General features: G+C 38.5%; 1 protein-coding gene across 2 annotated transcripts in view; it reads left to right on the forward strand.

The window, feature by feature from the left end:
* The first annotated feature begins 7,042 nt into the window (after positions 1 to 7,042).
* PLCD4 (phospholipase C delta 4) overlaps positions 7,043 to 14,315 on the forward strand; it is a 946,362-nt gene continuing 939,089 nt past the window's right edge. For both annotated transcript variants that reach the window (XM_044075239.1, XM_044075240.1), the window contains exon 1: positions 7,043 to 7,278. The gene's annotated coding sequence lies outside the window, so the exon portion shown is untranslated. The remainder of the gene's footprint in view (positions 7,279 to 14,315) is intronic.

A 14,315-nucleotide genomic window follows, 5' to 3' on the forward strand; every position in this document is an offset into this window, starting at 1 on the left:
ATCAATATTAATACAAAATACAGCAACTGTTAAGAAAAAAACAAAACAAAACAAATATAGGTTAGGAATATAGGATAGGTTGCTGTCAACCTGTGTGTCCAAACTTCTCACCACTGTTTGAGTGCTTAGGGTGTTGTTATTAATGTAATAATCGGATGGAACATCTCCCTTGCCAAAGGGGCTGATAATGCATTTTTAAGCATTGAGTTTTAGCCCATGACTTTGGTACCAGTCATTTGTCTGTGTAAGTCCCTCTTGTAGGATGTTGACATTGCTTGGGGACGCAGTGACCTCTCCCAGTTTGCAGTCATCCACAAACTGTGTCAGTCATCCAGAAAGCTTTTGTTTTTGCCTGTACTTCTGAGAAATAGATTCCAATCAATAGGGACCTCAGCTCCAAACCCTGTGGAATACAACTGGTTACAGGTCTGCTGGTGGAGGATGAGTTACCTAATTTGACTGTATGTGATCTATCGGTGAGCCAGATTGCAACCCACCTGACAGTATACAGGTTAATCCCCAACTGGGTGAGTTTATCAATGATGCCTGGGTGGGGAATAGTGTCAAAGACCTTGGCTAGATCTAGGTAGGCCTTATAGACATATTTGCTTTCATCCAGGGCTTTGGTGACTGTCTTGAAGAAGTCCACTAAGTTTAACAGGCACAATTTCCCTATAGTGAACCCAAACTGGGTCAGGTCAAGCATTTGGAGGTCTCCTATATGTTTGTTGCTAAGGTCCATGATGATTCTGTCCATGGTCTTAAAGACCAGGCTGACTTATGGGGCTATAATTCCTTGGGTCAGTGGATGCACACCCTTTATGCAAAGGGATGACGGTAGCTGTTTTCCATTCAGCAGGGACAAAATGGTGCTTAGGCTCTGGTTGAAAAGGATACCCAGCAGTGCTGCTAATTCCTATCTTTATCCATTAAGAATGCAGCCTGGGATGTTATCAGGTCCCATAGAAGCTGAGTTTTTGCCTCTGGAGAGAGTGTTTACGACCCACTCCTTAGAGATATCAGGTGGAGAACAGGTAGTAGGGATGCTTTGAGGTATATGTGGCGGGGACAGGGGGAGAAGTTTTCACTGGACCTGTCTGCTAGTGGATTGGATATTTCCATGGATTCTGTATATGTGGTGCCATTAACAATAAGTTCTGTGCAAATATGGGTTTTACCTTTAAATTTACGGTTGTAGCTAAAGAAAGCTTTGTGGTTATCCTTAGACAGGGTCGCTAATCTGGATTTGTAATTAGCTTTGGAACACTTTACGAGGTCTCTTATTTGCTTGTTTAAGCTGAGGCTTCATCAATAGCACACCCCTGTTCATTTTGTAGATATACAAAAGGTCCATCAGAGTGGGATCCAAGAATGCTTTGTATGTCAGGTACAAATCACCTCTCAACCGTCTTAAGGAAACAGAGCATAGAGATAAGGCTTTGAGGCAATCTGCATAGGACATGCTGTTTACGCCCTGTATTCTTTTTGTGAGGAACCCCTGTCGATGTTCCAGTGTTGCAGGTGCCTGGTTAGGTACATGCCAAAGGGGGCATTGTACTCAATGATGACCCTGATGAGGGCCGATTACAGTGGAATGATGACTTTCATGGACCTAGATCCCATGCCCTTACTTATAAGTTGCTGAAAATATTATGATTTCCTTACTATCTTAGACACACATAGGTCGAAGGCCAGCTTACTATTTGCATATGTACCAAATCCCTGACTACTGATTCTACTCTTAGGGGTGTGCTATCGATCAGATACTTTCCTAGGGTGGATGACTTCTCAAAGGGTACTATTATGTATTTCTTGGCATTGAGTTTCAAGCCAAAGGTTTGACACCAGACATTTTTCTGTGTTAGGCCTTCCTGTAGGATGTCAGTATCTTGGGGGATTCTATGACTGCTCCTAGTTTACAATCATTTGTAAATTTCATCAGCCAGAGGCTCTGACTTCTGAGAAGTAGATACCAAAAAAGAGTGGACCCTGCAGAGAGCCCTGACGGACTCTGCAAGTGACCGGCTTCTGTGTGGAGGTGGTCACCTGTATCCTAAGTTCCTGGGTCTTATCTGAGAGCTAGATGGCTATCCAGAACATAATAAATAAATGAGACAAGTTTAGAGATTATTATATTACAGAAAAAGGTGCAGGACATCTCAGTATACACGAGAGGATGTAATCTTGTTCCCTATGACTGGAATGCTCACTTTTTATATTATAGAAGGGATGCAGGAGATCTCCCCCCCAAAAAAATGACAAGAACCATAATGTACACAGATATGTGGAAAACAAATAAAGTATGTACAGGATATGCTCCATCTGTAGATATGTAATGAACTGAGTGGGGGAACGTACAGGAGGAAATAATGCTAAAGTAATTGGAATGCTTTCTGAGAGCTAGAAGTGCAGATATGAGCTAGAAAAGCAGGACTACTTAGTCACATTTGAGGTGTAGAAGTTCTGGTTCTGACTAGGCCCTGGATTACCTGTGTTTCTTAGGAGTCCTCAAACTGGAGGAGGTGGTTGGTGAGTAATGGAAATGGCAAGGGGGTCTGACTATTGTGAAGTGAGGAACTGGGACCAATGTGTGTATATATATATATATATATATATATATATATATATATATATATATATATATATGTATATATATATATATATGTATATATATCTATAGAGAGAGAGAGCTATATATATATATATATATATATATATTATATATATATATATATATATATATATATATATATATATATATATATATATATATATATATACATATATATGGTATACATGCAGTTGATTGGCCGGTGGATGGCCGATCGGAATATGGTCGAAAGCAGTGTGGCAAAACCTCAAAAAAGCAATCGCAGTTGTTGCGAATTGCAAAATATCCCCCCCATTTTGACCCATGATAGCATTTGTTTAGGTGGTAGAGCAGTCGGGAATGTTGCATTCTGTGTTTTGTATGACATTCCGACCATTCAGCAATATAAAATTCGATGATAACACTCCGTGTTATACCCGATCAAGCAATGTTAGCTCAATCAAATGAATGTATTCCCATATATATATATATATATATATATATATATATATATATATATATATATATATATATATATATATATATATATATATATATATATATATATATATATACACATATATATATATATATATATATATGTATGTATTTATGTACACGTGTGTGTCAAAAGCAAATTAGGTGGTCTAAAACAAGCAGAGTGAGGGCAGAAAATGTTGAAGGGATGTCGTGCTCAGTTTCACTCATTATGAGAGAAGCTGGGAGCACAGAAGGTAGGTGCAATATGTACTATGCATGGGATTGCAGAACAGGCACACTCTGCCACAATGTGAGGGTAGAAAAGCTGTGAATGCTGGCATTGCTCATGTTCATCCTGAGCCAGTATTTCTGAAATTAGATGTATACCACTGGATTAACACACTTAACAGTAAACAGTAACACACAATGCCATGTCCACATACTTATAGAACACCTTGTGGTAACTGCCAGTGATGTGCAGTTTGGGTCCCTTTCGCACCACTTACCTCACACTATTCTATCTCATGTCTTTTTGACTTTATGATTCTATGTTTATTGCTGACAAACTGTAATGCAATTTTTAGGTACCCCAACACAGGAATCTTGGATCATCTCAGGGAGGCTATAACTTGGTCCCTTTAATTTGTTTATAGCAAAGCTTTTTAAGTCCTGGAATGAAGAGTGCCAAATCCCAGTGATGTATTAGTGTACATAAGACCTGACATCCTCTTTTACATGATATATGTTCATAGGTGTGTACTAGGCTAATGGCCCAGGGGCCTTTACAAGCCTAGCCATAGGATTACACTGGCATCGTGCTATCTGACCTTAGTTCCTAGTGCCTCTGTCGAGTAGAGCCATTGGAGTTATCCTCGGAGTGAATTTTCTATTTCCCATCCACTCATCAAGATTTCTCTTGAAGAGGGTCAGCGAGGTGCTCTGCTTGAGATGTATGGGAAGTCTATTCCATAGCATGGACAGTCTCTGGGTTATGTTTATGAACCTGTCCCACCAGTACGTTCTGTTGATTGTGGTAATGAGGTTGAGGTCTCTAGAGCGTGTGGTGCGGAGGGATTGGGATTTCTTTAGATGTAGCACTTTTAACAGAGCTGGGTCAGAAATGGCTTTCTAAGTCAAGCAGAGATCACCTTTAAGTAGGCGATATGAGACAGAGAATAGTTGGAGTTTTTTGAGTCTGTCCATATAGGACAAGTGTTTAAGGCCTAGGATCCTCTTTATGAGGTACTTTTGTGGCCTTTCCAGTTGTTGCAGGTGTCTAGTGAGGTACTTGCCAAATGGGCATTGTACTCGATGAATGGCCTAATGAGGGAAGTGTAGAGGGAGACAATGACCTCTTTCTTCCTGGATGCAAAATCCTAAGTAATGAGATGTGCCACATAGAAGGACTTTCTGATATGGATTTCCAAGGTGATTAGTTTGTGGTCGGATCTAACCAGGGAGGAGCTGACTATTGGTGTAGAGCAACAGTTGCCCATGTTAGTAATGATCAAGTTAAGGATGTTGTTACCTCTAGTTGGGGTAAGAACGAGTTTGTCCAGGGCATTGGAATTAATGAACTCCAGGAAACGTTGGGCAAGTGTGTTGGTACATGAGTAGTTTTCCCAGTTAATGGAGGGGTAGTTGAAGTCGCCTAGTATGTGAGTGTTAGGTTGGACCCTAATATTCTCCAGGGTGCTTAGGAACATGGAGTGTGAGTCTTAGGACATGGTTGGGGACCTATAGCAGGCTATGACCTGAATTGCTGTCTTACCCTGTGTTAGCTGCACCTGAAGTGTGTCTGATGCGTTATGTTGGACTACCATTCTGGAGGTGTGTGCATCCTTTATGAATATGGAAACACCACCGCCTTTGGAGCTTCAATCCAAGTTCTGGAGCTGAAAGGCGTGGAAAGAGTTACAGCCTGGTAGTGCAGGAGTGCTTTGAGCTGCCTTGAACCAGGTCTCTGTTACAGCACAAATGTCGATGTTCTCCATTTTAAGGAGTGCTTTGAGCGAGTGCATTTTGAGACATGACATGGAATTGGGCAATAGAGCAGCAGTCATGCTACTACCTAACCTACTTCAACAAACCCAGCTAACAGTAGCTTTCAAGATCCTCCATCAACCTGACTCCATTCCTGCACTGCGTAATTTAATCACCCCATATCTAAACCTAACTAGTCTGCGTTCAGCAAACAGGCTACTTGCTCAAACAGTCAAATCCTGTAACTTTGGCGGTGACTCGCTGTTTGCAAATTCCATTGGTAAAATATGGAATTCCCTTCCGCCTCAACTCACCACCATCACCTCTTTACCCAAATTCAAGAAAAATCTAACCCTTCACTTTAAAAATCAGTGGCTCTGCCAATGCTCCAAACCAGACTAAACCCACCACCCTCTAGAACCCCACTTCTCCTCATGTTTTCCTCTAGGCTCTTCCTCTACCTAGCATTTACTCTGACTTTTCTTCCTTCTAAACCTTAAATGTTTATCAAGTGCATAATCTTATTGTACCTACGTATTAGTCTTAGTAAAGAGCAGTAGTTTCTCTGTTCATTTATCTCTTTGTACCTATGTATTAATTATCAAAACATGTAGTATATTCTCTGTTTATAAGTATGTAAACTAATGTCAATGTGGAGCTTTTCTCCCCGGGCCTCCGCTGAAAATGGACATGTATCCAGTCGGATTTTCCCGGTCAACAAATGTAAAATAAATAAATAAAATAAAATAATAATAATAGTCTCACCGAATCAACCTCCCTCAACCTCCTCAGTGAAATTACTATCCTCCTAGGCCTCAAGCCATCTACTCTCCCCCTGAAACTAACTACTTGTAGGTTTGTTTCTTATAATAATTGTTCACTGTACATCCTAATGTAACTTTTTCTTACCTGTGTATACTAACTATATGATGCTTTGTTTTTCTCTTTATAATTGTTATTGTACATACTAATGTAACTTTTTTTTCTTCCCTGGGTATTTAGTGCATAACTACAATCGTATGTTAGCTGTCAAACATTGTTGTAACCTACTATGTACTATTGGAACTTTTTGTAACCTACTATGTACTATTGGAGCTTTTCTCCCCGGGCCTCCGCTGAAAATGGACATGTGTCCAGTCGGACTTTCCCGGTCAACAAATGTAAAATAAATAAATAAAAATAAAATAAATAAATAAATAAATAAATACCTTCAACGACCAAGTCGAACCACATTTTTGATTTATTATTTTTACATGTGCAGTATCTTGGCATAGAATTCTTGCAGCATCTGATCTGTGTGGTACTAGTGCTTTACATATTTCATCCTTTCTTGAGGCTTAAAAACCAGTTCTATAGGTCTGCCGTCTGGAAAACCTCAAAGAATGCACTGCTCAGAAGAAACACTAGCAATGATTACTTCATAGTGGGAAATGTTTCAGAAAGGTGCAGATATTTAGAAGAGATTATAAAGGCAGGTGAAAGAGCTGGATGTAAAGCAGATAATCACGCAATGAAAATGCTAGCCAGGAAGTGCATGGGAAGACAAAGTGAGAGATGACTGTATCTTCATGTAATAGTCTGTGGCCTTATGCTTAGACCTTTCGATTATGTTTGTCTCAAATGTTTTACGAAGTTTCTTAGTGTATTATGTTACTCTGTTAGCCTAAGCAACTTTCATTAAAGTTTCACTTCTTGGGTTCCATTTGTCCACAGGAATGTAAATATACTTTGTGTGTGTGTGTGTGTCACTTGGGAGACACAAACTCTCTGCCATTGTAAGGCAAGCAGAGGAAACCCTGCTTCTGTGGTTTCCCTCCCAGGGGATTTGATCTAGAATTTCATTGCCAGATGGCAGATGGACTTAATGTGTTGCTGACAGAGTGTACCTTTAAGATGAAGAGATGGGGGAGGTTGCATTAGAGAGAGAGAGAGAGAGAGAGACAGAGACAGAGAGAGAGAGAGAGAGAGAGAGAGAGAGAGAGAGAGAAAGAGAGACAAGGCAGAAATAGCAAAGAAAACAGCTGATCTGTTACATCCAGCCTATAGGACTGATCAGTTATCTCATAACAGGCTTTGAACATAATAAGCACACATTGCTTCTACTGCCTCTCTTATTTCACAGCAAGAGACGCAAAGAATGACACAGCAGTCCTGAATATGGATCCTTGTCCCAGGACCCTGTGAAGACAACCTTTACAGTATTGCAAAGAATGCAGCTTGTACTGGTAAGACCTACTTTGCAGGTGCCTTACTAATTTGTACTCCAGAGAGCAGACTGTTAATTCTTGGTACAGGAGTGTGCCAGTCTGTCCCTGTGTTTGGTTTCTCTACACTACTATAAAGGAACTACTGTCTTGTGCATTTGCTTTGTGGGTTTTTATGCTAAAACAGCGACTAAAACATGCATAAGGAATATCTTTCCATTTATACTTAGCACTTTAGTCAGAAGGTATAATGAAATCAATGCTGGGATGCATTTTGTATACCATTTCGGGTGTTGCCTGCGTTTAGCAGGGTCATCTAATTTCCTAAGCAGCCTTCCATGATTATGCAGAGAGGCTTATGTAAGTATTGTATTTTCAAAAAGTTCAAAACTTTTTTCTGTGCTCTACATACGGTCTGTATATACATGTGCGTATACTTTTTCTTTTTTTCCTTTTGATTTTGGGAGAAAGCATTAAAAGTTACATCCTGATCAAAAGTATTATTAGGGGAGAATAAAATGACGTGGTATACTTGTGTGTAAAAATATCCGAATGTGCGCAACTAGCTTAAAGGCTACTCAGCAGATATTGCTGTATATAGTGATCTGTTACATTAAAGAAGACAGAAGGGAGGTTACAAAGAGAGCCATTACAGAATTCGGCTCTAGTGGAGACATCTCTGGAGAATGGAACGTATATAAGAGGAATTATAGTAGCACCATGACAGAGATTATACTAAATCAGACTGAGATGGTGAAATTTACTTTTGTTAGACACGAGTAATACAAAACTACAAACAGTATGCTACATCATGTACTTCAAAACAAAGCATAGACAGGCTTTATACTGTGCAATGAATACAGGCTTGAATGTCCTTAAATAACAATTAAAGCAATAGTCTTATATATATATATATATATTAGACATCTCTCTCTCTCTCTCTTTATATATATATGTTAAATAAATGTCATATACTTGCTACATTTGAGAATGGAAACAAGAGTGTCTGTCAAGAAGTTACGCAGCTGTACAGTCTAATATGTCAGTCAAGTTCATGAGACAACGTGGCTTTAGCACTGAAACCCAGACATAGTATAAAAGGGAGGACTACATAAAGACCATATCATCTTTAATATGTGGTGATTTTCATGCAGTTAACATAAATTATGGTACATGTCTAATTAATTATTAGTAATACAATTGAAGCACCTTACTGGAGTTTTTGTGTCTTGAAAGAAACCACCACAACTAAGAGGGTAAAATGTGTTTTTAGACCACCTTCTCACTGCTCCTGGTAATGATTAGTGTTAGCTCAGTCATAATCTACCAGTAAAGCATATCAGAACATGTGATATACAACAGAGACCTCAGACAGGTACAGAGTACAGATCCTGTGAGCTAAGTTTAGTAATTTAGTACTGGGATTTTCAGCACAGCCAATACATGGTGCTAGATGATATGCACATGTACCATGAGAGATAAAAGAAAAACAAGGAGCAAACATGTTAGAAGGAACAGACAGCATGAAACCAATCGCAGGATATGCAGAAAACTGACTACAACCACAGAGGAAGGACATGTCTGAATAATAAGGATCTATATCAGAAGATAGAAGTTTCAAAACTTCGAATCTGATATGGTTGACACCATATGATCGAAGTTTTGAAACTTCAGGTCTTTTAATGGAGATCTCCATACAGCACGGAAAGGGAAGATTTCCCTTTTCTGCACTGTAGTGCGATTTCGGAGTTGGTATATTTAAGTAGTGGGGGGTATGGGGGTGCAGGGGAGCTTGCCCCCCTGCTTAGAGCGTTTAAATGGTTTGTTTTTATAGGTTGTTGTGTTTTATTACATTTTTGATGTTTCAAGACTTCAGTTATATGGTGTTGACCATATCAGATTTGAAGTTTTGAAACTTCGATAATGTAATGTAGACCAGAATAATAACAGGTACATACTAAATGTTGGCTTCTGGTTAGAGATATTGTATGTTTTATGTGTTTCATTTGTATCTTGATGTAAACTGGAAACAGCAAGACAGGAGGAAATTAAAAGTTGAAGTTCCTTTCTGAATTCTCTAATTAAAGGGTATACTTCAAGGAAATGAAGAAGGTCCTTTCAAACTGAGGCTACGGATTACTAAAGTGGTTTAACATCCTCAGCATTGTTAGCCTGAGGATTATTTAGAATTCTGTTCCTTGTAAATATACCTCTCAACTTCTTAGTGCAACAATTCTAGAGAAAAACAAAATATTGGGGGTGAAGGTGGAGATGGGGGGACAGATTTTAAATATTGCTTTTACATCTTGGAGGGTGTCTAGAATAATAGGTTTTGTATTTTCATGCATGTTCTGAAGGATATGAAGTCTGAAACTAAGATGTTTCTCATTATTTAGTGACTAATTCTCAGTGTTTACCAGAAAACCATAACTTTTATGAAGAACAGACCAAAAATATGAAGCAAAAATCTGGATATTCTGCAAAATTTTGGACATTTGAGAAATATGTTTGTGGAGCACAATAGATCAGATAAAGTTTTATGGACCATCAGATTTCATTATGGTCCACACTTACAGTTTTGGACTTGTGTCTGGACTAGAAACAGTTGCATGTCACAGCAGGGTATAACAAGTATATTACTGTGATGCATGAATCATACCAACTAAAGAACATGAGTCCTCTTCTGCATGAATTATAATATGTTGCATGTGTGTCTAACTTCTAGGTTGTTGCTGAAAAGGTGCCTGAACTATTTACTCAAATGAAAAATAATTAAATAATTTAAAACATGCAAATTAGTCAACCAAAATGCCTAGTTAGTTTGCTTGCTTTTTTTAGGAAACTGAAAATATATAACTTCATTTTAAGATACTGGTTAGAAAGATATTTCTAGCAAATAAACAAGCAAACAAAAAAATGACTCAGGAAGCAGTCATGAAGAAATTTCATTTCGTAATTTAATAGTCACCTGGGTAACAAACTGCTTCCTCTAGTCAAGGATACAGGGTTTGATTCCTTCCACCTCCAATTGTCTACTGGGTGATTCTGACTAAGTCACTTAACTAGACAGTGCTTTCTTGGCCACCCCTTGAAAAGGGACACTGTCCAGTGGGATTCCATGGTTAACAAATTGATTACTATATAGCTAGATAGATAATATATAAATAGATGTGTGTTTGTGTGTGTGTCTTTGTGTCATTTAATGTAGCTCGCCATGTTTCTCTCTGAAGAAGAAGCAAAGGAATGTTACATGGATAACCCTGTAAAGAGATGTACCAAAGTTCATGCATTTTTCTAGTAGATTACAATCTATCTTGATGGGATTTGTGTTAAAACAGGAATAGTCCTAAAGACTGAAACAAATTGAAGATGAGATTTTTAACTATGAGCTCCCCCTTAAATGGAAAAAAAAAATCAAAATGTAGCTGATGGTATGAAATTAGAAGTTGAAATGTATAAATCTTAACACAATGATTTGCACATAGAAGTTTTTATCATCTTTATTCATTAAATATTTATCTGGCAAAGTTGCACAACGTAGCAGAAATGTTGAGCGAACAGCTGTTTAGGATGCATTGATCAGAGATGTAATTTTTCTGTATCTAATGCTGGTGTTACACAACTTAATCTGTGTGACAAGCTAACTATAGATATGTCCCTTATTGGGGTGGGAAGACCCCTTTAACTGATATGTATGTATGTATGTGTGTATCTTTCTCTCTCTCTCGCTCTCTCTCTATATATTTATATAAACACATGTATGTCTTCAAGAGAACAACAGTTGTACAAGGGCACAGGGTGAGGCTTGTACCTGCTTTAGATTAAGTAAAGAGAAAATGTCACACTTTGAGATTCCCTGGAAAAGAACACCAGCTGTCCAGGCTGGGCACATTGTTTGCCTTATGTGCAACAAAGAGTATAATTTCTCAGTTAAAGGCACTATGAACATAAATATAAAAATCATCAGTTACCATAGTGTTTGCATAGCTCATAGATTAGTGCAGCCAGCAGTAAATGAGACTGACGTATAGCGTAGAGCTTTGTCATGTGTGGGGAACCTCTGACAAATCACTGTCACTAACTAGACAAGGCTTTCTAAACACAAAGTAGTATTAAAACAATGCTGCTACATTCTGTTAAGAGCCCCATAGAGAAAAAGCGGCTTCTCTTTCACAGTAAGTAAATCACAAGGTACTATGGTTTTAAAGGGTCTGACTTAGTTTGAGCTGTCAAGCAGCCAGCCTTGTGGCTACCTGTAGTTCAGGAAAAAAATTTCAGCTAATGAAAAAATGAATCTTTTTCTTTAGATATGGTTGAGAATTCTAACAGAGAACTTAGGAACACAGTTTGGACAAATGGGTACAAATTGTATAATGAGATTTCTGAGGTATTCATACCACCCACTTCTTTGCTTCATACTGTGGATTTACCAGCTATCAGTAGCTCACACTAACAGTCCCAGCAAGTGTTCCCATTCATGTCATCAAAGGTGAGGCATTTATAAGCTACCTCTGTCCATAAGGGACATGGATGTAAATTTTCTGTTCCCCATCCACTAGTCTAGGTTGTGCTTAACCTAGGTAATAGATGAACTCAACTTCACTTGGATGGGAAGCCTGTTCCATAGGAGGGACAGTCTTTGGGACACATATCTGTCTCTCCAGCATGTTCTGTTTAAGTCACAGACAAAATGCAGGTCCCTAGACCTTCTATTTCTGGAACTTTTTGACTTATGAATATGCAGGAGATTCGTAAGTGTGGGGTTTGCAAGCCAGGCATAGATCATCTCTCAGGAATCTATAGGAGACTGAGTAGATGGAAATGGCTTTAAGGTGCTCTGCATAAGGCAGGTTTGTTATGCTTTGTATTCTTTTTGTAAGGAACCTCTGAGGTCGATCTAGTTGCTGTATATGCTTGGTCAGGTACATACGGAAGGAGCATTATACTCTATGACTGGCACGATAAGAGCGGAGCGTAGTGGGAAATGACCTCCTTGGACCTAGATGCCATACTCTTACTTATAAATTGTGCAACATAAAAGAATTTCATCACTTTTGTGGCCACTTGGTTGGTGGTTGAAGATAAGACTATGGTATATATGTGAATCCAGATCTCTAACCACTGGATCACCTCATAGGGAAGTATTAGTAACATGGTAATTAGCTGGGATGGTTGACTTCTCAATGGGTACAATTATGCATTTCTTAGCACTGAGTTTAATACATGGCTTTGACAGCATTTATTATTAGAGCTAGAACTTCTTGAAGAATGCTAGTGGCTGCAGGGGAGTTGATGATAACCCCCAGTTTGCAATTATCTGCAAACTTAGTCAGCCATAAACCTTCAGCATTTGCTTCCTTTTCAGAGAAGTAGATGCCAAGAAGGAACAGGCCCAGTACTGAGCCCTAGGGGACTCCTTTAGTGACTGGCCTCTTGTTGGAGGTGGTCTTACCTATTTTGACCTCCTGGGTCCTATCAGTGATGCAGCTGGCTATCCAGTGGGTGAAGGGTTTATACCTAAATTAGTGTGCTTGTCTATAATGCCTGAGTTGGGTATTGTATCAACAGCCTTGGTCAGGTCAAGGTAAGCTGTGTGCACAGTCTTGCCTTCATCCACTGCAACACTCCACCAGATTTAATAGGCATGACCTTCATTTTACAAAGCCAAAATGTGACAGGTCCGACTTTTGCAGGTTACCAATGTCCTCATTTATCATGTCCGTGATGATTCTTTCTATGGCCTTACATATAAGACTGTTCAGACTTATGGGCCTAGAGTTACCCAAATCAGTGGTTGGACCTCCTTTGTGAGGGGAATGACTGTAGCCATCTTCCATTCCTTGGGCACAAAACCTAACTGTAGGCTGCATTTCAAAAGTGATTCAAGTGGACCAGAGAGGTCATGTTTCATTTACTGGGTGTGGGTGTTGCTGGAATTTAGCCAAGGTGTTGCTTAGTGGAGAGAGAGAGAGAGAGAGAGAGAGAGAGAGAGAGAGAGAAAGAGAGAGAGGTTAGCCTTGGAATAGTTCCTAAAGTTTTTTTTGGTTTTGCTTCAGAATTGTTGGGTATTTTCAGTCAGAAAATTCATATAACAGTGTTTTAAAGCTTGTGTCTCACAAAACTGATCTAGAAACTGTTGAAGGGAAGACCATTTGCAGTCTTTATTATCTGTGGTATCCCATATCATAGCAACATTCCCATCAAGGATTAATTACAGTTAACATGGATTTGACAGGCTCTGTAAATGGATTCTTAAGTACTCAATAATTTACACAAGCAAATAGTGTTAATTGCACAGAAACCCATAAAAGTCTATATGGTCCCTTAATAATTCGTATATTTGGAAGTGTGCACTTATGCTGTGGATTACTTGACATAAACAGTCTTGAGGGACATTGATTTAGGGTTCTCAAAAAATATAATTCCATTTGTATGAGAAGAAATACAGTAACTGTACTTGTGTTTTTTAAGCTCAGTTTTATGTCACTACTGTAATTTCATTACAATTTTGTTGTGCATATCTATCTATATATCTATCTATATATATATATATATATATATATATCTACGTATATATATATATATATATATATATATATATATATACATATATGCAAAATGAAAACAGATTCTAGGTACAGAACAGTCAATATAAGTTGTGATATGTGAGTGCTGTGGCCTAAAATGCCAAATTTCATGAAAATCCCAGGATTTAACAGAAATATTCCCAGAAAAAATGGAAAATCAGCGGCCCTGACAATCTTTATTTGTTGATGCTTCTTTTAAAGGCTTAACACTTTACATCCCACATTTTTCTAGATTATTTGTGCTTTATTCTTCTGAGTTTTTCTGATTCTGTGCTTTCTGTTTAGTACCCAGAAGAAATTACCTGTATTTATTAGTTCACGTTTCCCAGATCAATATCACTTTGTCGAGGTGACTAACTGTCGAATCCCTATTCATCAAACTAAATCCATCAAAAGCTAAATCCATCAAACATTCATATGTGCAAATTTTTCCCAGGGAAAAAAATAGTGGGCCAACCTAGCGACCATCGC

The sequence above is a fragment of the Protopterus annectens genome, chromosome 6.part0 (assembly GCF_019279795.1).
Source record: "Protopterus annectens isolate FY-2018-M chromosome 6.part0, PAN1.0, whole genome shotgun sequence".
Lineage (NCBI taxonomy): Eukaryota > Metazoa > Chordata > Ceratodontiformes > Protopteridae > Protopterus > Protopterus annectens.